Source organism: Lissotriton vulgaris, chromosome 10 (genome assembly GCF_964263255.1).
Source record: "Lissotriton vulgaris chromosome 10, aLisVul1.2, whole genome shotgun sequence".
NCBI lineage: Eukaryota > Metazoa > Chordata > Amphibia > Caudata > Salamandridae > Lissotriton > Lissotriton vulgaris.
In genome coordinates this window covers 705786331-705800963 of record NC_141698.1, presented here as the reverse complement: position 1 = coordinate 705800963, position 14633 = coordinate 705786331, and the positions used below count along the sequence as shown (strand labels likewise).

The 14633-nt window shown below is 45.1% G+C and overlaps 1 protein-coding gene across 7 annotated transcripts in view; it reads right to left on the bottom strand.

The window, feature by feature from the left end:
- PARD3 (par-3 family cell polarity regulator) overlaps window positions 1-14633 on the bottom strand; it is a 1412997-nt gene that overhangs the window by 439304 nt on the left and 959060 nt on the right. The gene's annotated exons all lie outside the window — the stretch shown is intronic.

The window sequence follows — 14633 nt, the reverse complement described above, 5'->3', positions numbered from 1 at the left end:
CATTTACAATCATGCAAGCTAAAAAAATCGTATTCTTCTGTATGAAAGTGAGCCCTGCTGCAGCTTCTTCTCTATAATTACATTGAGCTTTGTGCGACACTCAGCCAAAGACATCGTCAAGCTCTTCTAATATTGAGCTACTACACACATTTCCCTCAGTCATGCATTCAACCAATGGGACTGCATAATGAAGAACACGTTTCAAAAAGTAACAGCCCTCTCCCTCGTCCCCGGGGGAAAAGCCTGGGCCCAAAAGACCTACCGGACCAATTATTTCGCGGCTAGCCCGACATCCTCACTACTCCCCTATTAAAACTTTAGACAGAAGCGCTAAAAGTGAGACGCTCCCACTCCCTGACCTGGAAGAATCCCTAATAGTGCCCATCCACAAAACCGACTGCCCCCACCCCCCCAACTTGAGTTTATCATACAGACCCATATCCCTGATAAACTTTGAAATTAAAATACTGGCGAAGGCACTCGCACTGCGCCTCTACTTAAACTTTGCCCATTTCAGTGCAAGCAAACCAAAGCAGTTCTATGCCCATGCGGTTGACACACCATAACATACGCCCACCTACTACACTACCTCCTGGCTGTGATGCTCAGAGACTTTGAGAAGCTTTTGGTTGTACATCATGGGACTACTTGTTTGCGGTTATGCAGCACATTGGATTTGGCCCACACTTTAAATCCTACGACCGATTTCTATACACTGAACTACAGGGGCAGGTCAAGACCGCTGGAACCACATTGCAACCATTTCCTCTCAGGAGAGGAACGCACCAGGGATGCCCGCTTTCACCACCCCAGTTCACCCTAGTAGTGGAAATCCTGGCTCGGGTACTTCGGACTGACCCACACGTGACTGGTTCCAATGCTCCAACACTTACGAGGACCGCGTGTTGCTGTATGCAGACTACCTCCTAATCTACTTGGGACACCCCCTTACCTCCGGACTGGTAGTGATACACACCCATCCACAAAGGCCTCAGGGTCAATGGGTGGGGGGAAAAAAAATACCCGACTAGACATTCAGAATGCAGAAAGGGTTGGCCCATGGAGGCAAGACTAACCATGATGACAACCAGCTCCCAGTGCAAATAGGAGCAACAGGATCCAATCCTGAATCAGGGCCAAACGGACCTGACATTACAGCTCTATGAGGGACCTTCCAAAGAGACTAACTCTAGTCTAAATGATGCGTATACAAGTCGTATGTAGGGCATTCACGATGGTGCTGTATTCCACTAAAAACGGAAGACAAAGTTAATTAAAAAAAAGAATAAACAATTAAACATTTCAGGTGTGGTGAGAAGTACGCAATTTCAATTTAAGGCAAGTCAAAAATGCGACTTTAATTTGTGGCCCTCTGGGCCCCACGACCTTGCCTTTCGAGAACTCTGCCAAGCGTGTGAGAACATTCAACTTGAACAACTTGTCCTCTCCCCCACCCACACCAAGGGGCATACACTGGACTTGGTGTTTGCGGATAATGAACTAATCTCAGTGAAGGACATTCTAACCCAATGCTGGACCGACCACTCACTGATCCTCTTTACTGTAGCTCAGCCGGCCCTATTAAAACCAGTTAGTTCAGGGAGTACTACATTCAATCGATCATGGACTCGCCTGTTAAAGGAGATTAAGCAACCTATGTTCCTGGCCCGAACATTTGAGTTAAAGAACAGCGTAGGTGAGAGCTATGATGCCCTCTGTCAGCAAATCTTAACAACCTTGGACGAGGTAGCACCCTTACGGAAACTGAAGGACAGATCCAGAGGGACCAATGGTTGGTTCACCGAGGAACTCGGCCAGGTGAAGCTACGCTGTAAACAAGCAGAACGCACATGGAGGAAAGGGTATTCAGAGCAGGACAGGGCCACCTATAAAGGCATCCTACTAGAATATAAGCTCCAGTTAAGAAATGCCAAAGCCAAATTCTTGGAAGAGACTTTGGCAAAGGCATCGAACAAATCACAGACCCTGTTCAAATTGGTAAAGAGCTTAGCCAATCCTACTTGTGCCATACCATCTCCACCGGTGTCACAGGAGCTTTGTGACTCTTTAGCCACAGCTTTTGATGACAAAATTAGGAACATTCTGAAAGGCCTTGAGGGTTCTACGCAACCTATGCCATCTGGTTCTTGTCCCTCTGTGTTCCCAGGTCACCCGGCCTCTGAGTCAAATATGAACAAGGAACCTGCCTGTCAGTTGCCGAGCTTTCCAATACCCTCGCTGGAGGAGTTTTGTGCTCTGGCTAACTGTGTATCATCTGGCTCTCCTCTTGATCCCATGCCGCATAAGATCTGGAAGGCCTTCCAGGACGAGCTGTTTCCCCCGCTCCACTCTATCTGTTGCCAATCGTTAGCTACTGCATCTGTACCAGACTGCTGGAAATTGGCTATTGTAACACCTTTGCTAAAAAAGGCTACTTTGGACCCCCTCTGCCCAGCCAATTACAGGCCTATCTCGCTGTTACCATTCGCGATAAAGATCTTAGAGAAGTGGGTTACGAGAGCCTTGGCCAATTTCCTGGAATCCAACTCCAGTCTGGATGTAGCTCAGTTTGGCTTCAGACTGGGCCACGGTACTGAGACTGCTCTGGTTACCGTGTTGAATGATCTGCGAACGCGTGTCGACAGGGACAAGTCAGCATTTTTAGTACTGCTTGACATGTCGGCCGCGTTCGACACGGTGAACCATGAGGTCCTTCTGGGCCGTCTCGGTAATGCGGGAATAACGGGCTCAGCACTAGCCTGGTTATCATCATATCTGGATAACAGACAACAGGCAGTAACATTACCACTGTTCCGCTCTGCCATACGCCAGGTGAACCAGGGTGTCCCCCAGGGTTCGGCGATAAGTCCGATTCTTTTTAATCTGTACCTCCGCCCCCTGATACAACTTATAAGATCTTTCGGTATTCAAGTCATCAACTACGCCGATGATACCCAATTGATTTTTTCTTTTGAGGGTTCAGAGGCAGTGTCGAGGGACACCTTCCATCAGTGTATGTCGGCCACAGCAAAGTGGTTGCAAGCCAATTCACTCCAATTCAATGGCACAAAGACGGAGATATTGCACTGCTCTTCTGACCGACTCCCTCGCCCATTGCCGGAAGATTTTTGGCCTAGCTCCATCCCAGGCTCGGTGGAGGCAGCAGACTCGGCCCGCAATCTGGGAGTTATGTTCGAGTCGAACCTACAATTGGATGTCTCGGTGAACAGGACTGTTGGGACATGTATGGGCCTGCTCCGTGCTCTACGGAAGATACTGCCGCTTCTCCCGCGGGATGCCAGAGTAGAAGTAGTGCGTAGTACCATCCTCAGTAGGTTAGACTACTGTAACGCACTACTTCTAGGAGCCCCAAAGGTTTTGATCCATAAATTACAGAGGGTTCAAAACATGGCGGCTAAACTAGCCCTATCCCTACCTCGCTCGGCGTCTTCTGCGGGAGCTCTGGCAATCTTGCATTGGTTGCCGGTCCAGCAGAGGATCTCCTATAAGGCTTTGTGCCTGGTCTTTGGAGCACTGCATGGTCAAGGACCAATACCATTGCAAAATCTTTTTTCGTGGTATCAGGCTGCCAGACCTCTGAGATCCGCCTCAGCGTTCCTAGTGAAAGTCCCTAGAATAAACAGCGTGAGAATGGGCGGCCGCGCCTTCAGTTTCACGGCGGCCACAATGTGGAACACTCTACCTCTAACACTGAGGAGCAGTCAAAATTTGATTTTATTTAAAAAGGACCTTAAAACCTATCTCTTCCCTAGAGCAGAATAATGTGTAGAACTGATGGTGGAACTGATCTCAGCGCCAGGATACCCGCTGGGTGACAGCTGCGCTTAATAAGCATTAAAATACATACATACATACATACATACATACATACATAAAACCAATTCAAAGCAACATGTACTCATCACATATCCCTGTAACAGGCAACTGATAAATTATTTTACTATAGAATTATGACATTTAAATGTCATGGGGTGAATTTTCAGAATCCCAAAAAATATGCAAAGAATCTAATAAAGTTACTTTGCCTTCCTCCTACATATTCATTGGGCATGCGCTTAAAATTTGCCCGGATTTCGCTAATCAAAATTCCTAGAAACCAAGCCTCACGTTGAATTTCACTGTGCCTGTCCCTTTAATGGGGGTGCAAAATGTACGCAAATGTCTTTCAATAACTGCGCTTAATGTTAACACAAATTAAGTGAAATTAAGCGTAATTACACAAAATGTGAAGCCAGTTTGAGCCACTGTATTTTATCATGAAATGCACCCTTGCATCAATTTTGTATGGAAGGATACATTTTGCACAAAAAAATTGTTACAAAAAATTCAAGAGCCACAAACACCAACACCTCTAGTTGTTCGAGTCGCTTTTTGCACTACATTTTTACCATAAGCAACTTGTAATTACGCATCGTAATAGTGTAATTTCGAGAATTTCCCATTAGAATCTGAAAGGGAAATTAACAAACATACTTGAAATTATACGAATTGTTTTGCCGCGTCCAACCTTGGATGAGCAGAACAGAAACATTACCTAATCTGTAACGTGACAATGCCGAAGGAAAGTAAAATGCTCACAACAAATTAATTTACTAGTCCATTCCCTTAATTTTAATTACGCCTCTTTTGATGTTTTGACAAGGAAATTAATTAATCCTCTCATCAGATTCAAATTTCCGTCATGCAAGAACATCCTCAGAAGTGCCACCTTTTTGTTGTATTCATCCGCTTTTTGAGAAAACAACAGTTATGGTACCCTTTGAAGCAGGACTCTAGCATCTACGCCAAAAGTAGGCTAGCTCATTGGTTATCCTCTGACAAATATTCTCGGTTAAAAGGAGGTTTACGGCCCAGGAAGTTGAGAAGTGAAAACATGACAGAGATGGTGCAAGAGCCATCATGAGCTCATGTCATTTATTGGGCTTGTTGCAATACTCCAAAGTACTGTAGAAGATGGAAGACAATAGAATTTTACTGTTAAAAGAGCTCCTCCTGTTTACCGAGGCTTGCAAATTTGCCACAAAATCAGATGCTGTGCCAGGTACCAGATTTCCAGCACATCAACAGAAAGAAAGCTGTGCAATCACAGGATCCATTAAGTTGCATTTCTCCCTCCTACTTTGTTTCCTGGTTTTTACAAAATGCCGACTGGCTACTTACTTTGTGTGCAGCTCATCACAGCACACCTCTGCGGTTCGCTAGGCAGCCTAGGTGCAGGCAGGAGAGTAGTCTATTTTTTGCTGACTGCAGAGCACCAACTCAGCTCCCCAACAGTGTCTGTTTCAACACCTCCCACTCCACTGGCCGTGTGTGCTCTTTCAAAGGATACACACACAGCACCACCCAAAATCAGAATACTGATGGTCTGGAGCCGCTTGCCTGCCATCGATGCACTGGGCACCACCGCAAACTGGATTCTTCTCTGTGTCCATAGGGATCCGGAGGACATAGCCAAGCAAGCATGTCTCCAGGGCTGGCTGTGCATGAGAGACATTGCTTTCCATTACTCTTTGTGCAGGGAAAGCTGCTCTCCACATTGAAGGTAAATCAGAGACACTTGGCCCGACATCTCCCTCCAGGGCACCTCCCGGAGTGATGGAGGCGTCCTAACCAAGTAGCTAGCCTTACTGTAGAGCTTCTTTCAACACCTTGAGACTGGTCCTTCATGGCTTCAGCGGTTGCAACCCCTCTGCTCTATTCTCAACTAGGACACTGCAAATTCAAAATAAGAAATAATATTCCTCAGGCGGCAGATCCTTCTCATACCTCGCCGCCAAGACCTGGAACACCCTCCCCACAAGGCTGTGACAGACCCAGGTCCTGCTGACCTTCAGGAGACTTCTCAAGACCTGGCTGTTCAAGCGGTAGCTGCACCCCCCTCCCTCACCCCCCGCCCCCCAGCGCCCTGAGACCCTCACAGGTGATTAATGCACTCTACAAATGATTGATTGATTGATTGCTACTTGTTATGACTTTTTAACGATGAAATAGAGCACTGAAACACGTTTGGGTTACTAAATAATAAACAGTTGTCATGTGGCATCATAACATAACACTTTACACGAGTCCTGGCTACTTAGCCAACAATACGTTGCGTTCTTGGACTTGTTGTTATGCTTTTTACACTAAGCATAGGCTAAAGATCCCAGCAGGATACGTCGTTTTGTAGGTGTGCCTGCACAACATTGTTCAATGAGTCACTGACATCTGTGTGGGATGTGCTCATCAGGAATACGTATGCTGGAAAGGTCAGCTCAGCAATTCTTTTCTCCGCGGTTGGTAAATTGAGCACTATTTTGGGTCACAATGATACTTGCTATTGCTAAGCGATGGCAACTTTGAGCCGTGAGATATTACAGTAAAAAAAAAGTTATCAATAAACAATGGTGCCAGAAGAAAATATTTTCTTCTACACTAAATTATATCTTTCTATAACATGCCTTGCTAAAAATCCTGTTTCCCTCACATTTCTACAAATATTTATTTTTATATTCTGTCTCCCTGACACAGAAACAGATTTTTGGGTCCAGATGACCAAAATATTTATTTCTATGGCTAGTTGACCCTAAAATATCAGGTATAGGATTATATTGTTTGGAAGCTATGGCCTGGTGCTGTAGTGTGTGGCGAGCATGGTATGATGCTGGCTGTACGGATGTGTTTTGTGGTATTAGATGACATGTATATATTGGGTGTCACAAGTAGACAAGACACCTGGAATAGTGTTTTGCACGAGAGTATGTGGCTCTGATATTTAAGGAGTATGGTATGATGCCAGATATGGGGATAAGGAGCCTGGAGGATATGGGATGAAACCAGTATGGTTCCTAGGTATTTTGAGTGTAAGGCATGAAATAAGGTACAGTGCTATGGTGTTTGAAGAGTAAGGCATGATGTTAGTTGTAGTGTCGAGGTGGTGAAAAGCTATTGCAAGACATCAGCTGTGGTTTTTCGAGGGTCTGACCACACTGTGCATGTGGTTATGGTATTTGGAAAATATGGCAGGAAGCCATCTTGGCCCCCTCTGCCAAGAATCAGAGTCCAGTCTCTTGTAAAGTGAAGGTTTCAGGGTGGTCACTAAAAATTTAATATGGCAAACACTCTGTAGCCTAACGCCGGTTTGGCTTCAACATGCTTGTGATGCAGAGCAATGCTCAAAAGCTATGTCCGTGGCCTGAAAAAGACCCAAAAATAACAAATGCATATAAAATGAAGTGCCACAAAACTTCACCAAAATACACAACTGTGTGCCACAGAATGTCCAATTGCATGTCATAAAAAATTATTGATGGTGCAAAATCCTGATGGATCTGTCTGAATATTATCAATTTTGCAATTGTGACAAATGTATAAACGCATATTTTTGGTTTATAGGAGATAGATTCTGTCACGTGGTCTTTGTAAGGGACCTTCCAATGCAGAGGATAACAATCTTTCTACCCAATCCTGCATTTAGGTTCTATCCTTTTGATGACGTCTGCTTGGGTTTTGAGTTCCTATGTGTAATTGTTCATCAGATGTGGCTTAGAAAGTGACGTTTTCCCAAAAACTCTGAAACAGTTACCAACACTCGTTTCACAATCCAACAGCAGGTCAGACATCGCTACTCTGGCCCCACTAAATGTAGCAAAGGAATCTGGAAATGTAATGGAACCCATGTAACGTAATGCCCGATTCACACTACAGCAGACGAATCACACCAAGCTACTCTCATCAAACAAACAAAAAAAACATGACTTTTGGACCTGATGCACATTAAAATTTGGGGCTAAACATACCTAAATCGAATTAAATATTGATGGGAAGATAGTCACAAGAGTAAGCCAAACAATCAAGGATTTTAATGATTGCATCAAATAAAGTATAGAGCGAAGAGGGGAGAAGAATGAGTTACTTATTTTTGGTAACGATTTTTCTGGTTGCAGATTCCTCTGCCCTGGGAATATGCCCCAAGTGCCGGACTTGAAACAACAGTTTCTCAGCAATGTGCCCAAGCATCTCTAGGTGGCGCCATGTGGCTCAGCATTGGCCTCAGTCCACCCAAGAAGTGACAGAGCAGCATATAAGAGTCAACCCTGTGTGTCGACATCAGTTTCTTGCTTGACTCTTTCTGTGCCCTTGGAGACAGAGCACGAACAATCGGACATACCGGTGTGTAGATCTATAATATGAAACTTATTAGATGATACAAAGGGACCACTCCACTGAATGGGGAGGTGGGAGTACTTTGAGGACTAAGCGATTAAATAGGGTAGCTGCAAAAAAGAGTTTACCAAAGGCGACTAACTTGTTCTTCTAATGGACACGTGTAACAGCAGATTTCTCACCTTTAGAATGGATACCAAAGCAGAACCTCTGAAGGTGGAAGGTCTGTGGAGTGGGCTCAGGTTGAAAAGTCCTATATGACCAAACAGGCAAAATGCCCTTCCTGTAGGACCTGGCTGTCAAGGCAATAGTACTTTATGAAAGTCTGCCTTGACCTCCAAGTCGCAGCCTGGCTGATGACAAGAAAAGGCGCTCCACATGTCAATGCAGTAGCAGCAGCCTTGGCCCTGACAGAATGAGCCCTCAGCTCTTCCGGGGGATGCTTCTACGCCAACGCATCCATCACTATTTTATATACTGCAGTGTGACACCCTAAGAGACGGGTACGCCCAGACATGGGTCTGTTCACGCTGTGTCACTGGAACCAACATTTACCAGACTATTGAGCATTAATAAGGATGAAATAAGCCTTGGGTTGCTTGTATTCCGGTTCAGGGGGATCCTGGCTTGGCAGTTCAGGCTCCAATGTTCCCATTGGAGCAGGGTCAAGTTTCTTCTAATAATGGCTGTGTCCAAACTGAGGTGGAATGGTGTGCAAAAGAACGATGGACTGGGATGTGGGCATTGAGTTATTACAAGTGGCTGAGATTAATTCAAGCATTCCATCCATCACTTCTCTGCGTACTTCATGGCCAGTGCACAGATCTTAAGACAGAGGTTTATCCACATTGACAAAGTCCTTTTCTTCATACAGGCAAAATGAGTCATCTACGGAGGACCTTTGTGGGAACTCCAAGGTACAAAATATTGGAAAAGGCACCTTATCAACTGTGATTAAAAGATTCACACACCGTTCTCTCCATTGTAGAGACAAACCCCGTCCCACCTTGTGGTGCAGCCACCATTCAGGTACCATTGGCTGAGCTAGTTCACCCTGGCATTGATCCCGCCAAGTGGTTCACTACCAGGGAGGTGCCATGGCATTCCAATGACCGGTGCAGAGCATTCTGGCACAGGATCCAGGACCCCCGTTTGTGACAGTACCACATGGTGTGGTGTGAGACCCTGTAACAGCCTCCCCCTGATGGACAGGTAGGAAGGACTTCAATACCAGGTGAATGGCCCGCAACTCCAAAAGATTGATACAGAGGCGGTTTTCTGCCTAAGACCAGAGTTTTCTGATCTCCACCTTTCCCAGAGGAACTGCCCAATCTTTTAATTATTCATCTGTTACCACAGTCGGCTCTGGGTGGGGAAGAGAGCGGGTCTGATGAGAAGAACAGTGTCCAGGGTGAGCTGCATGATTTCTGCTAGATCACCATCTCTTTCCTTGAAAGGACTGGATTGACTGTTGCTGGCGGCTGGTTGTTGTTACATGCCAAAAGCATAGCAATGGAGCAGCACACTAGGGCCAACTGCTCACTCCAAGCAACCAGGAGTATCCAGACCAGCCTGAATCACATTTTTGGCAAAAACCTGGCCATCTTCAATGGTTTGAAACAAGAAGGCCCTAAATTCCTTTGAGTCTGCCAGCAAGATATCCACATCATGTCTCAGAGAGTCTGCATATTATGGCCTAATAGTCAGAACACGTTGACCAGCCTCAAGGCAAGGCTGGCCAACAAGAACATTTGCTAAGCAAAGGCTACAATCCTTTCCGACTCTCGGACTGGAGTCGTGGGAATGCATTAGGATTCACTTTGCTGCTGGAACTCTAAGGAGTAGATCTAGAAAGCTGTGTAAGGAAATCTGGGTCATCCGCATTGGCCTGTGGCATCTGGCCACCTGCCTGTTTACCAGTGAGATACAGCAAGGCTTAGACCAAGTGCTCATAAGAGTGTCAAGTCAGGGCTTCATCTCAAATGAGGCTGGCTCAGGATGTAAAACCTCAGTAAGGACATTTGTCTGGACTTCAACAGAAGGCAAGTGCAGTGCTCATTCAACTCAACTGCAAAGGAAACACTCTCTTCCACTGGGGCTTAAAGGAGTGAAATGGAATCCTGTATCAGGGGAAAGTATCAAGCCCACTGTCCAGCAAGTCCATGAACAAACTGTCATCATCATAGGGTGGGGTTAAATCATGTCCATCATAACAATTGTCATTTCCAAGTGATGGCAGACTCTCGTCCGAATCAGAACCAAAAAGATGAGGAAGCTTCTGAGGACAGTTCCATGCTAGTGTTTGATGTGAGCCAGACTACTGGGGCTAGGTGCGCTAGAGGCTAGAGTGGTGTAGAAGTCGAGATGAATTCTGCTGGGTTGGGACGTTGGAGTCTGAATCGGATCTCCCTTTAGCACTGCCAAACATGGTACCAGTGTTGATGAAAGAGGGACAAAGGGAGGGCATGGAGAACGAATAGCACTTAGCACCGAAGGCTATGTGTGACCAGAGGTCAGTTCTAGGGGTCAGATAGCACAGAGGACAGATCCACCGGCTGTAACCGGACTTGAAGTCCCCGAGGATCCTTGGGGCCCCAAGACGCACCAGAATGATCCAGGAGAGTGTCAAAAATATGCAGCATGTCCTCCTTAAATGCCTCAACCTGCTATGGCACCAGTTGCAGATTTGGCTCAGATTGGCACTGTAACTCCCCTTGCGACTTCTCTATAGACAGAGTGGCCGGATAGGGTTGAGTCTTGCTTTGACTTATGCTTCTTCGACTGAAAAGAAGACCTATTGCAGGAGTGGCCTCTAGAGTGGGAACGGGTACGCACCCTCAACTTGCAGCAGGTGCTGGACCTACGGAAGGTCTGTTACTTCTTTCAATGTTCTGCAGCGTGCAGCTTTGCTTCAGAGTCCAGGATCTCATTGGGATTTATTAGAGCACATTCTTTGCTCAATTTGGAGTCATGCACTAAGCACAAACATCAAGTGCACACCATGGGCAGGTTCATTATTAACATATATTTCCAAAAGGAGCTGCATGGTTTGAACCCTGTAGTCTTCAGTGGGGACATCATTCCCTTACACGCTGCAATTAAATTGGGAGAAATTGTCAACAGTCAAAGTAGTGAACAGAGCTCCAGATCCACATCTGAAGGAATGGATAGAAAAACTGATGTCAAGATGCAGTGGTGGCACTTATATGTGGCTAAGCTCACACAGAGCCACTTGGCACTGTCTAAAGGCGTGTGGAAAAACTTCTGTGAAAACTTCAAGATCCAGTTTGGTGCCTGGGGAATATTTGAAATGTGAGTAATAAGTAGTTATGTGGTTATAAGTATCAAAAAGAAATTGGATTATACAACAATACCTTATTTTTTACATACATAATTAAACTGTTAGATCACACCTGCGCTGCATGGGCTCTCGCTTGCAAGAGATATTGTATACAACAAGTTTGCAGCACGCCTATTGCTTAATATTTGTTGGCTCTTATTTGCCGATTTCCAATTTGCCAGTGTATGTTGACTTCACTTTCTCTTCTTTTGGTTGCAGCATGGACCAAGTATTGATTGCTTCAGCTTGATTGCTGTCCTTTCGCTGATCGTGCTGTGATTGAGGTGCTTCTATTAATTTTTGTTCTTCCTGTCATTCATAATGAACTTCTTGTCATTTGTAGCTATGTTTACTATGCCACACACACTTCAAAGAAGCCCTTTTCTCCTTTGAAATGGATGTTTATTGTGACAACACGTTACCTGCATTTACTATGACAACAGATGTTATCTGCCTCTAAATGTATTTTCACTAAGACATGGACAAGGGCACAATTGCCTCCTTTTGTGAACAGGTGTTTTGCCAAATGTCATATTTTCTTTCTTTTACACGCATGGGGAGAATAACTGATGAGTACAAGGCGTTGTGCTGAGACCTAAGAAGCATTGGCAAAGCAAATAGGTCTCGCCTTTCAGACTATTGGCTCTGTCATTGCCTTTTGTTCATGTTGCACTGCATGGGCATTGCGGGCTTTGGCAATGATTTGTAGCCATGCCGTATAGCAGCATATTTGAAAATATTAATAAAAGAAGGACTATGATGCATTCAGTGCTAATGCCCTTAAAAACAAAAAAAAGCACAACATAGCCCTGGCTGTTACATAGCCCTTTTAAAAATTAGTTTTAGCCACATTGCAAAGCATCCACGCTGATGTACAACATGGCCGCAAAACATTATTATTGCCCATACCAATAGTACTCATATGCGATGCTGATTGGCTTTGCCAACGCTTGTTTTTAGATTGTGTTCTATAAGGCAATTCTAATGCAAGTAAGTGGTGTAAATAACCAGTGCTTCCATCCCCCATTTTAAAGATAATTTTCAGTCCTTAAAATGATGGAAGTTAGAATCGCCACACCAGAATTTGAACCTGTGACCTGCAGATCACTGCAGAAGTCACAGCAAACCTTTACCTTACTCGGAGCTTTAAGTGGGTCAGGTCCTGCCGGTGCTCAGCACCGGCAGTTCAAAAAACAAATCGGTGCTGAGACGGGTCCCGATCGGGCGCTCAGTTTTTGCCCTCACCCTCAGGGTGAAAAAACAATCTCAACTCTGCAGCAGGCCACCCTTCACTGCCTCAGATGTAACTTCAAAGAGACTCGTTCTAGTTCTTTCACAGTCTCATCATTTCAGAATAGAATCATTTTCAATATTAAAATACAAGGAAGTCATAGTAGTTGCTTATTTATCTTACACAACTAATACCCATTAACAAGCCAATAGTCCTGGCTTGTTGTAGTTGTAATGTTACTTGTATTATATGTCTAGATGCAAAGACAGAACCAGTGGGGTGGCACACTGTGGTAAGCACAGATTTTTATCTTAGGTGTTTTTAAGCCACGCCCTTAATTATATCGACCACGCCCATTTGAGAGACCCACCCCACACACACTTTTTGCATCCCACTTAAAGGCCTCACCTTACCGGGCCATCTGATGCGTGTACACGCGCAATATTGTCAGTAGCAATGCACGTGTGCCTTCTGAATCACCACAGGTACAGGGTTTGGGGGTCTGCCGAGAAGGTCCGTTTTCCATTTCTACTTTTAATTGTTCATATTTTTTAAGGTTTCCCCGATTGGTTTTTAGTAATCAGTACTAAAAGCAATGCTGCGCAAATGGCGCAAGAGTTACCTAATTGAATTCAGCTCTCCGCCGCGGTCATTTCGCATTCACTACTTTTAATTCACTCTGGGCGCTCCTTCCGCCGTCCTGTTCCTCGCACAGTTCAATAATGACAAGGTTAGCGCTCGAGCGAAGCTTTTATGTTAATGACATTCCACATGTTGGGTCATGCGGTGGGGGTCACGGGGAGAACTGTAAATGCAAATGAATGCTGATTAGCGGGGGCCGCAGCTGATCATTAACTCGTAGTTATTAGAGCTGCTGACTCCGGGCTTTCTAATTAAAGCGCCAAGGTAATGTTTCGGCACACCTGCTAAAATGCGCGATGCAGAACAGCAACAATTTGTATGCACTGCTGACATTTCCACGAGCATGCATTTGCATCGCAGGGCGGGGCTGCACATCCACAGAGCCTTGTGCACGGGCCCACATTCGTTATCAAACATGGCACTTGTTACACGTTTACTGAAACAATGCACCTTTATATCCCAACAAATAAACTGGGTGCACAGCCCAAAATCTGGGACCTCAGGGGCTGCATTATCTAAGTGTCTCATGAGAAGTGCTTGAAATGGAAAAATAGAAGTGCAGGTACTCTGTAAGCGAGTAACTGCTTGTTTCTGAGAAGTGCCAGTACTCGCCAATTAAAAATATTACATTTCTCGAGAAGTGCTGGTACTCTCCCTCTCAAATTAAAAAAGTGGCGGTACTCAATACCGGACAGTACCGGCCCATTTAAAGCACTGTTTATGAGTGCAGCAAAACTTTACATACGTATTCATCACTCTTTGGGTACATATAAATGCAATTACAATACAATACAATAAGAGATGAAGGTCTGTCTTTACTGAAACAATATGGGGCTAGGATTAAAACGTTGCCTTTGCAGGGGCGTAGCTTGGCCAGTAAGATTGGGGGGTGTAGTTTTGTGCTGGATACGTTCTAGTGTCTCAGCAGACACTTAGGAGTGGACACACATGCACACCACACCCATCCATCCATCCATCACAGGCGTCACGAGTGATGTGACCCTGCCAGGGCTTTAAGTGGAATGAAAAAACTGGGGGGTGGGGTCTCTCAAAGGGGGCGTGGACAGTATAATTAAGGGCACGGCTTTAAACACATAAGCTAAAAATCCATGCTCAGCATAGTGTGCTGTATTTTGCAGTTTCTGTCATTGCATCCAGATATATGATACAACAAGTAACATCATACCTACAACAAGTCAGGACTATTGGTTTTGTCAATGGTTGTTAGTTGCATAAGATAGATAAGCAGCAACT